Source organism: Eleginops maclovinus, chromosome 14 (assembly GCF_036324505.1).
Source record: "Eleginops maclovinus isolate JMC-PN-2008 ecotype Puerto Natales chromosome 14, JC_Emac_rtc_rv5, whole genome shotgun sequence".
Taxonomy (NCBI): Eukaryota; Metazoa; Chordata; class Actinopteri; order Perciformes; family Eleginopidae; genus Eleginops; species Eleginops maclovinus.
In genome coordinates this window covers 1-5,000 of record NC_086362.1, presented here as the reverse complement: position 1 = coordinate 5,000, position 5,000 = coordinate 1, and the positions used below count along the sequence as shown (strand labels likewise).

Sequence of the window (5,000 nt, the reverse complement as noted above, 5' to 3'; positions counted from 1 at the left end):
AGTCGTACAGGGCATAAGTGCAGCAAAAATGCCCGAAAAAGGTGAGAGAAAAGCAGCCAAAATGCATGTGGCAGGGTGCCTGGGGGCTGGGGGGGTGTTAACAGCTGGACAAAGGCCGTTTCCGGGTCACCGAACCGGGTAACGCACTCACGATGCAGCCCCCTGCATTCCTCCATGAGTCGTGCCACCAGTCGTACAGGGCATAAGTGCAGCGAAAATGCCCGAAAAAGGTGAGAGAAAACCAGCCAAAATGCATGTGGCAGGGTGCCTGGGGGCTGGGGGCTGGGGGGGGGGGTGTTAACAGCTGGACAAAGGCCGTTTCAGAGTCACCGAACCGGGACACACACTCACGCAGCAGCCCCCTGCATTCCTCCAGGCTTGCCATTTGTCGGGCAAAAATCAGACTAAGTCCCAAACGGAGTAGCGGAACTGAAGCCCCGAGCCTCTGCTCCGCTACTCCGTTTGGGACTCAGTCTGATTTTGGCACTTTTCTGACTTTTCAAAGTGCTTAAAAGGAGGGGAAACCGGGCCAAAACGGCTGGACAAAGGCCGTTCTGTAGTCACAGAAACCCGGACTACCTTCCTGCCAAACCTCGGTGCTCTGCTCTGGAGCTTACTGTTTTGGAAAACCGGGTTTCTGATTTCGTGCAGACAGTAGCTTGCAGACTGTGCGGCTACCAGTTTCAAACGGAGTAGCGGAATTGAAGCCCCGAGCCTCTGCTCCGCTACTCCGTTTGAAAATCGATTTTCAAACGGAGTAGCGGAGGAAGCCCTAAAGTGTTTAGGGCTTCCCTCCACTTTCCTCCGCTACTCCGTTTGAAAGCTGAATTTCAAACGGAGTAGCGGAGGAAGCCCTAAAGTGCTTAGGGCTTCCCTCCGCTACTCCGTTTGAAACCTGGTTTTGCACTGTAAAAAATTAAAGTCACCCGGAGACTCGGGGAAACGCTATGGTACGCTGCAAAAGGTTAAAAAAGTGACCCTTAAGCCTATTGGAATTTAAAAATAAGCTTTTTCAACAGGCCAAAATCACCAAAACAGCTTAAAGTCACATTTCCGAGGCACAGATCCCGACCAAACTTTCAGGGAACCTACTAACCCACGGGACGGAGTGCACAAGGGCGAAATAAGGCCAAAATAGGCCCGGTAAAATGCAAAATACCGCATTATAATGTGAGAAAATCACCAAAATGGCCAAAAAGCCATTTTATCATGCCCGGATCCAGACCAAACTTTCAGGGAAGCTACTACACCCCGGGAGGGTGTGCGCAACGGGGAAAGAATGCCAAAATAGGCCCGGTAAAATGTAAAATACCGCATTGTAAAGTGAGAAAATCACCAAAATGGTCAAAAATACATCTTATCATGCCCAGATCCGGGCCACACTTTCAGGGAAGCTACTACCCCAAGGGACGGTGTGCGCAACGGGGAAAGAATGCCAAAATAGGCCCATTAAAATGTAAAGCACCCCATTATAAAGTGGGGGGAAATCGCCAAAATGGTCAAAAATACATCTTATCATGCCCAGATCCGGGCCACACTTTCAGGGAAGCTACTACACCCCGGGAGGGAGTGCACCACGGGGAAAGAATGCCCACATAGGCCCGGTAAAATGTAAAGCACCCCTGTATAAAGTAGGGCAAAATCACCAAAATGGTCAAAAATACATCTTATCATGCCCGGATCAGGGCCACACTTTCAGGGAAGCTACTACACCCCGGGAGGGAGTGCACCACGGCGAAAGAATGCCCACATAGGCCCGGTAAAATGTAAAGCACCCCAGTATAAAGTAGGGCAAAATCACCAAAATGGTCAAAAATACATCTTATCATGCCCGGATCAGGGCCACACTTTCAGGGAAGCTACTACACCCCGGGAGGGAGTGCACCACGGCGAAAGAATGCCCACATAGGCCCGGTAAAATGTAAAGCACCCCTTTATAAAGTGGGGGAAAATCACCAAAATGGTCAAAAATACATCTTATCATGCCCAGATCCGGGCCACACTTTCAGGGAAGCTACTACACCCCGGGAGGGAGTGCACCACGGCGAAAAAATGCCCACATAGGCCCGGTAAAATGTAAAGCACCCCTGTATAAAGTGGGGCAAAATCACCAAAATGGTCAAAAATACATGTTATCATGCCCGGATCAGGGCCACACTTTCAGGGAAGCTACTACACCCCGGGAGGGAGTGCACCACGGCGAAAGAATGCCCACATAGGCCCGGTAAAATGTAAAGCACCCCTGTATAAAGTAGGGGGAAATCACCAAAATGGTCAAAAATACATGTTATCATGCCCGGATCAGGGCCACACTTTCAGGGAAGCTACTACCCCAGGGACGGAGTGCGCAACGGGGAAAGAATGCCCACATAGGCCCGGTAAAATGTAAAGCACCCCTGTATAAAGTGGGGCAAAATCACCAAAATGGTCAAAAATACATCTTATCATGCCCGGATCAGGGCCACACTTTCAGGGAAGCTACTACACCCCGGGAGGGAGTGCACCACGGCGAAAGAATGCCCACATAGGCCCGGTAAAATGTAAAGCACCCCTGTATAAAGTAGGGCAAAATCACCAAAATGGTCAAAAATACATCTTATCATGCCCGATCAGGGCCACACTTTCAGGGAAGCTACTACACCCCGGGAGGGAGTGCACCACGGCGAAAGAATGCCCACATAGGCCCGGTAAAATGTAAAGCACCCCTGTATAAAGTGGGGGAAAATCACCAAAATGGTCAAAAAACATCTTATCATGCCCAGATCCGGGCCACACTTTCAGGGAAGCTACTACACCCCGGGAGGGAGTGCACCACGGCGAAAAATGCCCACATAGGCCCGGTAAAATGTAAAGCACCCCTGTATAAAGTAGGGGAAAATCACCAAAATGGTCAAAAATACATGTTATCATGCCCAGATCCGGGCCACACTTTCAGGGAAGCTACTACACCCCGGGAGGGAGTGCACCACGGTGAAAGAATGCCCACATAGGCCCGGTAAAATGTAAAGCACCCCTGTATAAAGTAGGGGGAAATCACCAAAATGGTCAAAAATACATGTTATCATGCCCGGATCAGGGCCACACTTTCAGGGGACCTACTACCCCAAGGGACGGTGTGCGCAACGGGGAAAGAATGCCCACATAGGCCCGGTAAAATGTAAAGCACCCCTGTATAAAGTGGGGCAAAATCACCAAAATGGTCAAAAATACATGTTATCATGCCCGGATCAGGGCCACACTTTCAGGGAAGCTACTACACCCCGGGAGGGAGTGCACCACGGCGAAAGAATGCCCACATAGGCCCGGTAAAATGTAAAGCACCCCTGTATAAAGTAGGGGAAAATCACCAAAATGGTCAAAAATACATGTTATCATGCCCAGATCCGGGCCACACTTTCAGGGAAGCTACTACACCCCGGGAGGGAGTGCACCACGGTGAAAGAATGCCCACATAGGCCCGGTAAAATGTAAAGCACCCCTGTATAAAGTAGGGGGAAATCACCAAAATGGTCAAAAATACATGTTATCATGCCCGGATCAGGGCCACACTTTCAGGGGACCTACTACCCCAAGGGACGGTGTGCGCAACGGGGAAAGAATGCCCACATAGGCCCGGTAAAATGTAAAGCACCCCTGTATAAAGTGGGGCAAAATCACCAAAATGGTCAAAAATACATGTTATCATGCCCGGATCAGGGCCACACTTTCAGGGAAGCTACTACACCCCGGGAGGGAGTGCACCACGGCGAAAGAATGCCCACATAGGCCCGGTAAAATGTAAAGCACCCCTTTATAAAGTAGGGGAAAATCACCAAAATGGTCAAAAATACATCTTATCATGCCCGGATCAGGGCCACACTTTCAGGGAAGCTACTACCCCAAGGGACGGTGTGCGCAACGGGGAGAGAATGCCCACATAGGCCCGGTAAAATGTAAAGCACCCCTGTATAAAGTAGGGGAAAATCACCAAAATGGTCAAAAATACATGTTATCATGCCCGGATCAGGGCCACACTTTCAGGGAAGCTACTACCCCAAGGGACGGTGTGCGCAACGGGGAGAGAATGCCCACATAGGTCCGGTAAAATGTAAAGCACCCCTGTATAAAGTAGGGGAAAATCACCATAATGGTCAAAAATACATCTTATCATGCCCGGATCAGGGCCACACTTTCAGGGAAGCAGAACCACGCTCTGTGCGGGCTCCTTTGCAGCTATGTCAGGCCGCACTCCCTCGGCAGTCATCGTTTACGGCCATACCACTCTGAGCACGCCCGATCTCGTCCGATCTCGGAAGCTAAGCAGAGTCGGGCCGGGTCAGTACTTGGATGGGAGACCGCCTGGGAATACCCGGTGCTGTAAGCTTTTATGCCATCATGTGCACCCGCAATAAGAGACTCCCTTGGCGGCCTCATCATCAGCTCCAGCCTGGCCCCCCTGCTCCTCCCTCAGCCTTACCCGCAATAAGAGGCTCCCTTGGCGGCCTCATCAGCTCCAGCGAGCCCCCCTGGTCCTCCCTCAGCATTACCCGGCGCACCTGGCGAGCCTGTGCACCCACACTTAAGCACCCCTCTTCGGACTAGACCCCTGGGTCCGCAGCGGCCAGAATCTCGTGCCCCTGGGGATCTCTATTAGGAGTGGGGGGGGGTCCTCTGTGCAGAGTGGCAGGCCGCCTAAGAGCACCCGAGCCCAGCCACTGCCCTGCCCTACCACCCCTATGGTGCAGGAGCTTCACACTTTATCCTTTTCCTCCCCCAGCCTTACCCGCAATATGAGGCTCCCTTGGCGGCCTCATCAGCTCCAGCGTGCCCCCCTGGTCCTCCCTCAGCATTACCCGGCGCACCTGGCGAGCCTGTGCACCCACACTTAAGCACCCCTCTTCGGACTAGACCCCTGGGTCCGCAGCGGCCAGAATCTCGTGCCCCTGGGGATCTCTATTAGGAGTGGGGGGGGTCCTCTGTGCAGAGTGGCAGGCCGCCTAAGAGCACCCGAGCCCAGCCAC

At 52.2% G+C, this 5,000-nt stretch overlaps 1 non-coding gene across 1 annotated transcript; it reads left to right on the top strand.

Annotated features, from left to right (window-relative positions):
* Window positions 1-4,244: 4,244 nt before the first annotated feature.
* Window positions 4,245-4,363, top strand: LOC134876346 (5S ribosomal RNA). Its single transcript, XR_010167394.1, has one exon. It is a non-coding gene; the product is annotated as a 5S ribosomal RNA (ribosomal RNA).
* Window positions 4,364-5,000: the final 637 nt, after the last annotated feature.